Raw genomic sequence first — 14938 nt, forward strand, 5'->3', positions numbered from 1 at the left:
CCAATACTTGTCACATTGTTCCCCGAAGCCATTGTCTTTTACGGAATAAATATTAACATAACAAACCACAAAAATACTCACCCACGATCCGAAGCAGTCCACGAGTGTGTCCCACGACCATCTTGGGTAGAGAACGGCAGCATCAGTTGATGCTGCCGTTCTCTACGGGCTGCAGGAATCCAATGACGGAAGGTAGGTATCCTTCCGCACTGTATTCCTCCGCCACTTAAAAAAAAAAAGTCCCTAGTCTCACTTTATGCCATTGCTGTGTGGGAATTTCCCACGCAGCAATGGCATAAAGTGAGACTAGGGACTTTTTTTTTTTTAAGTGGCGGAGGAATACAGTGCGGAAGGATACCTACCTTCCGTCATTGGATTCCTGCAGCCCGTAGAGAACGGCAGCATCAGCTGATGCTGCAGTTCTCTACCCAAGATCGTCATGGGACACACTCGTGGACTGCTTCGGATCGTGGGTGAGTATTTTTGTGGTTTGTTATGTTAATATTTATTCCGTAAAAGACAATGGCTTCGGGGAACAATGTGACAAGTATTGGTAAGCATGTTACTCTATGTTATATGTACTGTATGTCTATGTATGTATTGTATGAATGTATTGTATGTAGTATGTATGTAGTATATATGTGGTATGTATGTAGCATGTAGTATGTATGTAGTATGTATGTAGCATGCATGTAGCATGCAGTATGTATGTAGCATGCATGTAGTATATATGTAGTATGTATGTAGCATGTAGTATGTATGTAGTATGTATGTGGTATGTATGTAGCATGTAGTATGTATGTAGCATGCATGTAGTATGTATGTAGTATATATGTAGTATGTATGTAGCATGTAGTATGTACGTATCATGCATGTAGTATATATGTAGTATGTATGTAGCATGTAGTATGTATGTAGCATGCATGTAGTATGTATGTAGTATATATGTGGTATGTATGTAGCATGCATGTAGTATATATGTGGTATGTATGTAGTATGTATGTAGTATGTAGTATGTATGTAGTATGTATGTAGTATGTATGTAGCATGCATGTAGTATGTATGTAGTATATATGTGGTATGTATGTAGTATGTATGTAGTATGTATGTAGCATGCAGTATGTATGTAGCATGCATGTAGTATATATGTAGTATGTATGTAGCATGTAGTATGTATGTAGTATATATGTGGTATGTATGTAGTATGTATGTAGTATGTATGTAGCATGCAGTATGTATGTAGCATGCATGTAGTATATATGTAGTATGTATGTAGCATGTAGTATGTATGTAGTATATATGTGGTATGTATGTAGTATGTATGTAGTATGTATGTAGCATGCAGTATGTAAGTAGCATGCATGTAGTATATATGTAGTATGTATGTAGCATGTAGTATGTATGTGGTATGCATGTAGTATATATGTAGTATGTTTGTAGCATGTAGTATGTATGTAGCATGCATGTAGTATATATGTAGTATGTATGTAGCATGTAGTATGTATGTAGCACGCATGTAGTATGTATGTAGTATGTATGTAGTATTTTTTTTTTTTTTTTTTTTTTTAACATTTAACACATTAGCTGGATGATGGGACTACTACTGTCCCATCATTGGCTAATGTGTCAATCACTGTCATGGTAGCAGGCATCGCCCGATGGGACTTATAGTCCCATCGGACGATGCTTGCACAGACCCCCGGACATCAGCACAGCCCCCCGGCAGGCCGGCACAGCCCCCCGGCAGGCCGGTACAGACCCCCACAGGGTGCACAGACCACCGGCAGGCCGGCACAGCCCCCCGGCAGGCCGGTACAGACCCCGGGCAGTCCACACAGCCCCCCGGCAGGCCGGCACAGACCCCCGGAAGGCCCGAAATGACGGCGCATCATGATGCGCACACACCGTGCATCATGATGACGTCAGGCTGTCAATCAACTTTGAACTTCCGATTCCGATGCCGACTTCCGATATTGAAAAAATATCGGAAGTCGATATCGGAATTCCGATACAGCAAGTATCGGCCGATACCCGATACTTGCGGTATTGGAATGCTCAACACTAGTGGTGAATCTTCCCAAGAGTGGCCGGTCAACCAAAATTACCCCAAGGGTGCAGCGAAGACTCATCTTAGAGGTCACAGATGACCCCACAACAACATCCAAAGAACTGCAGGCCTCACTTGCCTCAGTTAAGGTCAGTATTCATGACTCCACCATAAGAAAGAGACTGTGCAAAAATGACCTGCATGGCAGTGTTCCAAGACAAAAACTACTGCTGGGCAATAAGGCTGAGTTCACACGTGGCGTTTTTTTCGCGTTTCCGCAGCGGTTTTAACCGCGCGATTTTGCCGCGAAAACGCGAAGAATAAGCATCCCATGCATTCCTATGGGATTCCGCAATGCTGTGCTAATGCTGCGATTTTTACCGCGGCGGAATCGCTTCGCGGTAAAAACCGCAGCATGCTCATTAATTTGCGGTATCGCGGCGATCCCACACCCATAGGAATGCATTGTTCCGCTTACTTCCCGCATGTGGCTGTGCACACCATGCGGAAAGTAAGCAGAACATTTGCAGATGGTACCCACGGTCCGGAGGAGAGGAGACTGTCCTCCGGGCTTTGGGTACCATATCCCTGTAAAAAAAAGAATTTAAAAATAAAAAATATTGTTATTCTCACCCTCCGACGTCCCGCGCAGTCTTCCCGCTTCTCTTCACGCTCTCGTTCCCAGCAGTCCTTCGCGAAAATGCCCGCGATGGCATCCGTTCTCGCGGGATCGCGAAGTCTCGTGGTCATTCGCGCGATGTCATCGCGAATGACCGCGAGACATCGCGATCCCGTGAGAACGGACGTCATCGCAGGCATTTTCGCAAAGGATTACTGGGAACGGATGTACGGGACGTCGGAGGGTAAGAATAACACCATTTTTTATTTTTTTTTACATTCTATCTTTTACGACTGATGCTGCATAGGTGGCCTCAGTAGTAAAAAGTTGGTCACACTTGTCAAACACTATGTTTGACGAGTGTGACCAACCTGTCAATCAGTTCTCCAAGCGATGCTACAGATCGCTTGGAAAACGCTAGCATTCTGCAAGCTAAATACGCTTGCAAAATGCTAGTTTTTCCGCGGGAAAATCGCGGGAATTTAAAATGCGATTTTCCCGCAGACTGGAATTCCGGAATTCTCGCGGTAATTTCCGCGAGAGTTCCGGTACGTGTGCACTTAGCCTAAGAACGCAAAGTCTCATCTCAGTTTTGCCAGAAAACATGTTGATGATCCCAATACTTTTGCGAGAATACTCTGTGGACTGACGAGACAAAAGCTGAACTTTTTAGAAGGTGTATGTCCCATTACATCTGGAGTAGAACTAACACAGGATTTCAGAAAAGGAACCTGATACCAACAGTGAAATATATGATGGTCTGGGTTTGTTTTTCTGCTTCAGGACTTGATAGACTTGCTGTGGTAAATGGAACCATTAATTCTTCTGTCTACCAAAAAATCTTGAAGGAGAATGTCCAGCCATCTGTTCGTGACCTCAAGCTGAAGCGCACCTGGGTTATGCAGTAGGACAATGATCTAAATGGCTAAAAAAAAAACAAAATTAAGACTTTGGAGTGGCCTAGTCAAAGTCCTGACCTTAATTCAATTGAGATTTTGTGGCATGTTCTTAAAAAGGTGGTTCATGCTTGGAAACCCTCCAATATGGCTGAATTACAACAATGCTACAAAAATGAGTGGGACAAAATTTCTCCAGAGCGTAATGAATGACTCAATGCCAGTTATCACAAATGCTTGATTGCAGTTGTTGCTGCCAAGGATGGCCCAAATAGTTAATAGATTTTTGGGAGAATACTCTGTGGACTGAAGAGACAAAAGTTGAAGTTTTTGGACGGTGTATGTACCATTACATCTGGCGCAGAAGTAACACATTTTAGAAATGGAACATCATATCAACAGTAAAATATGGTGGTAGTAGTGTAATGGTCTGTGGCTGTTTAGTTGCTTCAGCACCTGGAAGACTTGCTGTGGCAAGTGGAACCATGAATTCCGCTGTATAAAAAAAATCCTGATGGAGAATGTCTAGCCATCTGTTCATGATCTCAAGCTGAAATACACTTGGCGTATGCAGCAGGACAATGATCCAACACACACACCAGAAAGTTCACCTCTGAATGGCTTAAGAAAAACAAAATTAAGACTTTGGAGTGGCCTAGTCAAAGTCCTGAGCTTAATCCCATTGAGATGCTGCGGCATGCTGTGGCAGAAAGTAGATTCTTGCTTAGAAACCCTCCAGTGTGGCAGAATTACAGCAATGCTGCAAAGATGAGTGGGCCATTATTCCTCCAGAGCATTATAAAAGACTCATTGCCAGTTATTGCAGATTCTTGATTGCAGCTGTTGCTGCTAAGGGTGGCCCAACCAGTTATTAGGATTAGGGGGCAATAACTTTTTCACACAAGGCACTGTAAGATTGGATTTATTTTTCTGTTAAATAATAAAGACCTTTTTTAAAAACTGCATTTTGGGGGGGCGTGGCTAAACATGGCTGAGTAAAGATATACGCTCCTCCACTTTCATCCATAAACACCATCAAATACTGCTCCAACTAGTATCAAATGGGCAGCAAAACAACAGCACATTCCACCTCATGTGCCCATCCAACCGTTAGGACACTGAGGCATTCCTGTGCCCACCGAAGTCGCATCGGGACCCTGGGCTGTCAGGAGATGTGGACCCAGAGGACTAGGCAGACCAGAGCTTTCCCACAGTTACCAGTCAATTCCCCATCCAGCCCGAGGGAATCTCCACTTCTGCGTCCGACTTGTCACGAGGACGCCAGAAGATGGCCACCACAGATGCGACGGGACGCAGTCACCTCCGCTCCTGCTGCCAGGTCCGGATGCTGCTTCTGATTCATTCATGGTGCTGAGGATGGACCCCCCACCAACGACCACAGAGAGACAGATAAGTCCCACATACTCACCTTCCTCATCTCTCTCGGTAGAGGTGAGTTTTCAAGAAGCTTGCCGCAATAGTGCTGAGGCTCTCCTGTCCAGTCAGAAGGACTGTATCCCTTCTTATTCCTGTGACACCCTCACTGGATTCCTCATCTGCTGGCACAGAGGCTCATCAAAAGATGGGACCCCCAGACACTGAGGTATGTCATCCTGATGGCTGAATTCTTTATACCATTAAGGGGGTTGATACCCTTCATATTTCATCTACTTACACGGACATGGGGACTTTGTCTATGCCCCACTTATTAAAATCCATAACTGATCCCATGAATGCAACTACCCCTCGTGTCCGGCAAGGACCCTCTTTATCAGCAGAAGGGGACGTTTCTCAAGGGCCCAGGGGTTCTCCCCATCCGAGTTTACAGGCTCCTCGTGAGCAGCGTCGGACTGGCCCACCGGAGAACCGGTGGATTCTCCGGTGGGCCCTGGCATCTGGTGGGCCCTGGCACCTGCAGGCATACAGGGCCAGCAGTTGCCTAGGGCCCCCGCTGCTCCAGGGGCCCCCAGCCAGTGGTGTGTCGCACACTATGCAGCTGCTATGGGGGCCCCTGCCAGCGGAGCAGCAGCAGGTGTCAGGAGGCAGGAGCCCCTGTCCCCGCTGCTAAAGAGAAATGAATATTCACTGCGAAGCAGTGAATATCATTTCAGGTCTCCACCCCCAGAGGCCCCGCCCCCAGCCCAGTAAGCTGCTCTGCAGACTACAGCTGTAAATCAGGGCCGGCGCCGCCCTCAGTCCTCTCTGCTCCTGACTCACAGCCAGTGCGCGATGACGTCACTACATCGCGCACCCGCTGTGTGTCTGGCAGAGGGGGCAGCTCCTGACACTGAAGCCGGCTGCCGGAATCAGCGTGGGAGCAAGGAGGAGAGGTGAGTATTGTTTTGTTTTTTTTTTATATCTCTCTCGCTCTCTCTATCTGTCTCTTTCTATTTATCTATCTATCTATCTCTCTCTCTATCTCTCTTATATCTATCTTTCTATCTCTATTATCTATATCTATCTATTTCTATATCTATCTCTATCGCTCTATCTTTATATCTATCTTTCTATCTCTACATCTATCTCTATATCTTTCTATATATATCTCTATATCTATCTATTATGTCTATCTATCTCTATATCAATCTATCTTTATCTATCTCTATATTTATTATCTATCTATCTTTATCTATATATATATATATCTATCTAATATCTATATCTATCTATCTCTATACCTATCTATTTATCTATCCATTATCTATCTCTATATCTTTTCTCTGTATCTATCTATCTATCTATCTCTATATCTATATCTCTCGCTATCTATCGCTCTATCTCTATATCTATCTCTATATCTATCTTTATATCTATATCTATATATCTATCTCTATCTATCTCTATATCTATCTCTATATCTATATCTATTTATCTCTATATCTATCTCTATATCTCTCTCTATAGCTATCTATCTATATATCTCTATCTATCTCTATATATATATATCTATCTATCGCTCTATCTCTATATCTATCTTTCTATCTCTATATATCTATCTATCTTTCTCTATCTATTTATCTCTATATCTTTTCTCTGTATCTATCTCTCTCTATATCTATATCTATCTATCTCTATATATATCTATTATCTCTATATCTATTTCTCTCTATATCTATCTATTTATCTCTATCTCTATATCTATCTCTCTGTATATCTATCTATCTTTCTATCTCTATATCTATCTCTATCTATTTATCTCTATCTATTATCTATCTCTATCTATCTATCGCTCTATCTCTATATCTATCTTTCTATCTCTACATCTATCTCTATATCTATCTTTCTATCCATCTCTATATCTATCTATATCTATCTATTATGTCTATCTAGCTATCTCTATTATCTATATCTACCTATCTCTATATCTTTCTATCTTACTCTATCTCTATATCTATCTGTTATCTCTATATTTATTATCTATCTTTATCTATCTATCTCTATCTATTATCTATATCTATATCTATCTATCTATTTATCGATCTCTGTATCTATCTATATCTATCTACCGCTCTCTCTATCTCTATCTATCTTTATATCTATATCTATCTATCTATCTCTATATCTATCTATTATCTCTATATCTATTTACCTATCTATCTCTATATCTATCTCTATATCTATATCTGTTTCTCTCTATATCTATCTCTATCTCTCTCTCTATAGCTATCTATATATTATCTCTATATCTATCTATCTATATATTATCTCTATATCTATCTCTATATCTATCTATCTCTATATCTATCTGTTATCTCTATATCCATATCTATCTCTATATCTATCTATCTCTATATCTATCTTTCTATCTAACACTATATCTCTATATCTATCTCTATATCTCATTATCTATCTATCTCTATCTCTCTCTCTTTATTTATCTATCTATTGATCTATCCATCTATCTCTATATCTATCTCTATATCTATCTATTATATCTATCTATTATCTCTATTATCTATATCTATCTATCTATCCATCTATCTCTATATCTCTCTCTATACTGTATCTATCTATCTTTCTAACTCTATATCTATCTATCTCTATACATATCTCTATATCTAGCTATTATCTCTATCTATCTCTATATCTATCTTTCTATATCTATCTGTCTCTATATCTATCTCTATATCTATCTATCTCTATATCTATTATCTCTATATCTATCTCTATATATATCTCTATATCTATTTTTATTTATAGCCATCTATCTATATATATTTATCTCTATATCTATCTATATATGTCTATATTATTATTATTATTTATTATTATTATATCTGTATATCTCTATTATCTATCTCTATCTATATATCTATCTATCTCTATATCTTTCTATCTATAGCTATCTATCTATCTCTATATCTATCTATCCATTATCTATTTTCTATCTATCTCTATATCTATCTACCTATCTATCTATATTTATTTCTATATCTATCTTTATATCTATCTCTATCTATCTCTATGAATCTTTCTATCTATATCCATTATCTACTTTCTATCCATTATCTACTATCTATCTCTATATCTATCTATTTCTACATCTATCTTTCTATCTATATCTATCTAACTCTATATCTATATATCTATATAGCATTATACCCTATGAGGGGGTGCATTATTCCCTATGAGGGGGGCAGTATTATACCCTATGAGGAGGCAGCATTATACCCTATGAGGAGGCAGCATTATACCCTATGAGGAGGCAGTATTATACCCTATGAGGAGGGCAGCATTATTCCCTATGACGGGGTGCATTATTATACCCTATGAGGGGGGCAGTATTATACCCTATGAGGAGGCAGCATTATACCCTATGAGGAGGGCAGCATTATTCCCTATGACGGGGTGCATTATTATACCCTATGAGGGGGGCAGTATTATACCCTATGAGGGGGGCAGTATTATACCCTATGAGGGGGGCAGTATTATACCCTATGAGGGGGTGCATTATACCCTATGAGGGGGGCAGTATTATATTCTATGAGGGGGGCAGTATTATACCCTATGAGGGGGGCAGTATTATATTCTATGAGGGGGGCAGTATTATACCCTATGAGGGGGGCAGTATTATACCCTATGAGGGGGGCAGTATTATACCCTATGAGGGGGTGCATTATACCCTATGAGGGGGTGCATTATACCCTATGAGGGGGGCAGTATTAAATTCTATGAGACGGCTGCATTATATTCTATGAGGGGTCTACATTATATTCTATGAGGGGGCTGCTTTATATTCTATGAGGGGGCTACCCCAACTCCTGCTACATAACTAAGACCTGTACTGCCTTATATTATACCCGGATATTAGCGTGTTTTACCGCACAATTGGTGGTCTGGTATTTAACTCTATGCAGCTACATAGTGGGCCCCAAGAATGATTTTCTCTGGTGGGCCCAAGGTGTTCCAGTCCGACGCTGCTCGTGAGGGTCACCCCCCCACATTCTGCAATGGTCCTGCCTCTCCCAGTCCATAGTTCTTGTAACCCGGGGTGTTCATACCTTCTTCCGGACCCATGTCCATTCTTTATTAGGGGCGATCATGACGGGGGGGTGGAGAGTGTTGTCGTTCACCCTGGTCTCCAGCTTCAACATGGCCCAACTCTTCAAAATCAATGGTCCTGGGGGGCCTCTGATTCTGCATTTCCTGGCACTGAGTCACTGAGTGATGACAACAGACTTGATTCTGTGGCTGACCTACACCTCCTCATGCAGTCAATTCCCACCAGAAATGACATATTAGCATTGGCAAATCAAGTAGTGCTGGAGTGCAAGCAGGAATTTGCTCATTTTCGTACTGAAATTTCCTCTGTCTCAGCTAGAGTTGGTAAACTGTCTCATTCTCAAGCCACTGATACCTGCTCTATCCAGAAACTTCAGGACACAGTACAACTACACTCATCCCAACTTCTCACTCCAGCAAAATGTAGTTGACTTGGAGAACAGGAACAGATGTAATAATCTACGTATTCTGGATCTGCGAGAATCCATCATACCATCTGATATCCCTTCGGTCCTTACATCCATCTTCGATTACCTCCTCAGGCATCCCCAGGGTGACGTTATTGAAGTGGATGCCTATTGAACGCTCAGCTGGTTATACCCAGATGATTCTCGCCCAAGGGACATAATTTGTAGAATCCACTTTTACTCCCTCAAAGACCAGATTCTGCAGGTGTCTAGAAAAAAACAATCCATTCTGTACAATAAAGTGTCTATCCACGAGATGCAGGATCTTACTAGGCATTCCTTGGCATAGCGAGCAACCCTCAAACCGGTACTGGACACGCCTAAATCCAAGGGGATCCTCTTTCGCTGGGGTTCCCCTTTTCACTAATTGCACAAAAAGGGTATTGTTCTTTCATCCTTTGACTCTCCTGAGGACCTTTCTGCAATTCTTCAGGGCTTGGGTCTTCCTGAGATCTGCCACTCAACCTGGCCAGTGCTCTCTCTGAGTGCTACAAACCCTAGAAAAAGGTCCAGGTCCTTGACCACGCCATTGGATGTCTCATTACAACAGGGTCTTCCACCATGCAAGAACCATTGGGGTAGCCAGAGGAAGAGTCAACACCAACACCACGGTCCTCGAGAAAAAGATTGACTTTGATTCCTGACGTACTAAACAATTCAAGTCTATCTTAATAATTTTCTTCTTTATCTACCATTTTTGGTCTTTGAGTCATAGTTTTATATTCTCCTTAGATGTAGTGATAATTTGTTGTGATTATGAATACCTGTCAGTATCTTTCTGTTATAAAGAGAAGGCTGGTAGTGCAATAAGAGACTGCGCTGCTGTGATAGAATTCAAGGCATGCCCTGATGAAGTGAGCTGGGACTGGCTCAAGAAACGCGTTGGCAATAAAGATACCTTGAATTCTACCACAGCAGCGCAGTCTCTTATTGCACTACCAGCCTTCTCTTTGTACCAAGTCCTTGGAGCTCGTGCAGACTGCTGCAGCTGTTTTATGCGATTATAGGTGTTGTGACTTTCACAACCCTATCAGGTGAGCCTAACACTTGCTGTGCACTCATCTACTTTCCATGCAGACCTACGCATTGGAAGCGCCCTGTCTCCCCCCTTTTCTTATCTTTCTGTTATGTATGACCAGACGTTGTGATCAGTTCACTTGGTTTATTGGTTTGTCGGTGTTAATTCATGTTTTTAATATATTTGAATTAGGCCCCTTGGCTATGATTTCCACTTTTCTCCCCCCAATAGGTCAGGAACTCCAGTCTCTCAATCTGGTGATTTTTAAGGTCCTCAGTAACTATTCTTATTTCTTAGTATATGCTGCAGTAACTATCTTACTACTTTTGTTTTATGTTTTAGATATCTGTATTTTCTATGTTACCCTTCCCCTTCTGTCTCCCATATGTTTCTAGGGATCAACCAAACTGGACACGCTGTAGTATGTTGCATTTGGTAGAATTATGCATAGACCCACTATGGCACATCTAAATATTGCATCCCTCAATGCAAAGAGACTAAATACCCCTGAAAAACGAGCCCAGATTCTTCCATAATTCTGCAGTTGTAAGGTACACCTCATCTGCTTTCAGGAAACTCACTTTAAAGTAAATCATTCTCCCTCCATTAAAAACAAACATTACAGTACTTGGCATTTTGCCAACAACCCCATCTCACGCTCTAAAGGAGTAGCAATTGCGATTCATAGATCCTTGAATCACCAGGTAATCGATTGCATCATTTACCCAGATGGTAGGTACATAATTCTCACCCTTTCTGTAGAAGGCCAAATCCTTACTATCATTAATAATCTTTATTTTTAATAATCTTTATTTTTATATAGCGCTAACATATTCCGCAGCGCTTTACAGTTTGCACATCAAGTTCTTCTATCATTAATGTCTATTCCCCAAACCAAGACAAGGCCTCCTTTATATCGAATTTAATAGATATTGCCACGCCTCTTGTCAAGGGTACCCTAATTGTTTTTGGTGACTTGAACACCACTTAGACAATTCCAAAGGTAAATCTCATCTCTTCTATGCAATTATTAGACGTATTAGAAAATCCCTCTTAAATTTACAACTTTATGACACATGGAGACTTCAACGTCCCTTGCATGGAGACTACAGTTTCTACTCTTCTTCCCATGACTCCTATAGCCACATAGACTATATTCTACTTCACCATAGTGTCCTACCCTGGCTCACCTCCTCCATCATATTATGGTCAGATCACGCACCAGTATATTGCTCTATTAAGGTCCCTACTCTCACTAAGACAGTTTGTTCTTGGTGCCTCAATGAATCCCTTTGTAGCACTGATGTCCAGTCAACCATTGAGAATTTTGTTGTGGATCCTCTGACAGCACTTCCCCTCCAATTAAATGGGAGACCCTAAAATGTGTTTTGAGAGGGATCTTCATCAAACATGGCACTAGACTTAAGATGGAAAGGTCCCAAACCCTCAGGGACGCTCTTTGGGAGGTCACTACACTTGGGTAGGCAAACAAGAATGCTCTCTCTTCATCAACCCTCAGGGAACACCTTAGGGCTAGGCTAGAGGTCAAACGTTTACTGGAGTCTTCTTATAACTGTCTTATACAGATAGGGTGCAGTAAATTCTATGAATATAGAATATGAATATATGAATATAGAATTCTTTCTGTCTAGATTAGATAAAGACCTTACTCAGTGGAACTGAACTGAGTTCTCTTGGTTGGTTTGAAAGGATCAATATTATGCAAATGACAATTCTACCTAGATTGCTGTACCTCTTCCTGACTATTCCAATACATATCCCCTCCCTTTTTCAGCATATAATTCAGCAAATATTCAATCGTTTTGTTTGGGCTATGGGTTGCCCCAGAATCAGAGCTGATATTTTCACCGGACCTAAGAATGCAAGAGGTACAGGAATGCCAGATTGTCGTAGATACTATTTGGTGGCCGCACATTCTCGGATCGTAGATCTGGTCCACTGTTCGTCTGCTAAAATCTGGGTTATAATTGCCCACGACATTTGCCCTCTCTTTATCCTTTCTCTCCCTTAGATCTGGCCCTACATCATTTGTTATAAAGTAGGATCACTATCTTTTAGTGTATGTCACACTCTTAAAGCTATATATTCAATGGCCTCCAGGGACCCGATGATTGCTCTATGGGGTCCTCTAGCCCAGGGTTCCCCAACTCCAGTCCTCAAGGCCCACCAACAAATCATGTTTTCAAGATTTCCTTAGTATTGCTCAGGTGATAATTGCTTCACGTGTGCAATACAAAGGAAATCCTGAAAACATGATCTGTTGGTGGGCCTTGAGGACTGGAGTTGGGGAACCCTGCTCGAGCCCATATCATGGACAACCCAGAATTTCCACCGGCTTCATCTTCCAATACATTTATCAATAGTTCCTAAAAAGTTCTCCTCCGCATTTACAAGGTGACTCCCTAGGGTCCACTTCTTTCTTTTTCAACTATACTGTGAGGTGGAACTCCGACGTTGCATCTTTTTTTGAATATAGTCTACTTAAATGCCCCCTGCTTAGGAGTCCGGGTTGCTCGCATCCCCTATCCTCATTGGAAAAATTGTGCCTATCCCCCTCAACTCCGGATCATGCAATCTTGGTATTATACAGATTACTCTCATTCTTGGGGCAACATTCCCTTCCCCACTTTTGCAGAGCCTAGGAGGCTGAGTTACAATTGAAATTTCCTCCTGAAAGTTCGAGGAGATGATTCCATATTTCACATAAATCCCTTATTGCATCCATTGCACAGGAAACAAACTATAAAATTATGTCTAGGTGGTAACGAGCTCCCGTGGTTCTGCATAACTGTTTCCAGCATATGTTGGTATTGCAGAACACATGAAGGTACAATGGTTCACATCTGGTGGACTTGCCCAGCCCTGGACTCATTTTAGGAAGGGGTGCTTGGGGTGATTCTGGAGGTCACTGGAATTGCGGTCCCCAAATCTCCTGAGGCAACATTAATATTCATGTACCTATGTCGGGTCCTACCTTTAAAAAAAAATAAAAAATCACTCTTAAGACAACTACTCCAAGCAGCTAAAACAATTATTCCACTAGACTGGAAGTCGCCAACTGACAGTTGTCTAGAGGAGTGGTTGTCGGAAATTGCGGTATGAAACTGTTAATTGCCCAGTCGCAAGGAGTAAAATTGCTATGAATTGGCTACATTGGGATTCTTTTCTAACATCTCCCCTTTATAAAAAGCCATGAGTGACATGTTCTTTAGTGCCCATTTTCAGAAGTTGTTTACTTCAAGATCTCTCCTAGTTACACCCTTCCCTTTGTCAATGTCTACTCCCCAGTATTTCAGTCTGGTTTTCTTTTTCGTTTTAATTTTTAATTGTATTTGTCTGATTTATATAATGTTGGTTCTAATTGTATTCTAACTTCTTACATTTCTCAGTTATATCACAAAAACTTTCAATAAAAGTGCTGAATTTGAAAAAACAAAACAAAACTGCATTTTGTGTTTACTTGAGTTATCTTTGCCTAATATGTAAATTTGTTTGGTGATCTGAAGAATTTAAGTATGACAAATATGCAAAGAATAGGAAATCAGGAACTGGGCAAACACTTTTTCACACAACTGTATTGTGGCAACCTGACCTCTCAAAACCCCTTGCTTGTTGCCAGTTAGAAGCCAACAATCCAGATTTCAAAGTAGTAGGCAATTTGTCACCTTCCCAAAGACAACACGGCTGGCCAGAAATTGGTACACAAAAATAGAGGCAGGTTCTTGGAGTTACTAGGTCACACTCATGTCAGACAATTTAAAGCCCTATGGAATTCCTGAAGTCCACAAGGAGGTACTCTAAGGCTATGTGCACACGATGCGGATTTGTTGCATTTCTGCACCATTTTTTTCCGCTCGTAAATGCTCCAAAAGCACAAGTGATTAATAAAGCAAGGATAATCAATAACATTCCTGACATGCCGTTTTTTTTTTTAAATTCGTTTATTAAACCACAGACAGGATATACAATATACAAACTGGTGGTGATGATGATAAATACCATACAATGCAGATATGTTTCACAAATCATTAATGTCAAACAGTGTACCAGATCTTTACAGAATAAAACATATAATGTCAGTTTACCCTACATCAGTCTGCATGGTATTATTCAAACAATAAAGCCTGTCAAAACCTCTAAACCTTTACTATAACTACAAAACAACTATTTGCAGCCTGTATCCACATAGTTAACTCTTTATCATGCGATATCTCCATCCTACAACGTGAGATGGGAGGAATTCCACCTCTCCCATATCTTCTCAAATTTACCCGGGCATCCTCTGTTTTGATACAGCGTACGTTCATATGGTATAATTGAATTTACCAATTCAATCCAGGCACTAAGGGAGGGATCCGAACCCCCCAT

Source organism: Dendrobates tinctorius, unplaced genomic scaffold (assembly GCF_039654945.1).
Source record: "Dendrobates tinctorius isolate UK_male_01 unplaced genomic scaffold, ASM3965494v1 ptg000132l, whole genome shotgun sequence".
Taxonomy (NCBI): Eukaryota; Metazoa; Chordata; class Amphibia; order Anura; family Dendrobatidae; genus Dendrobates; species Dendrobates tinctorius.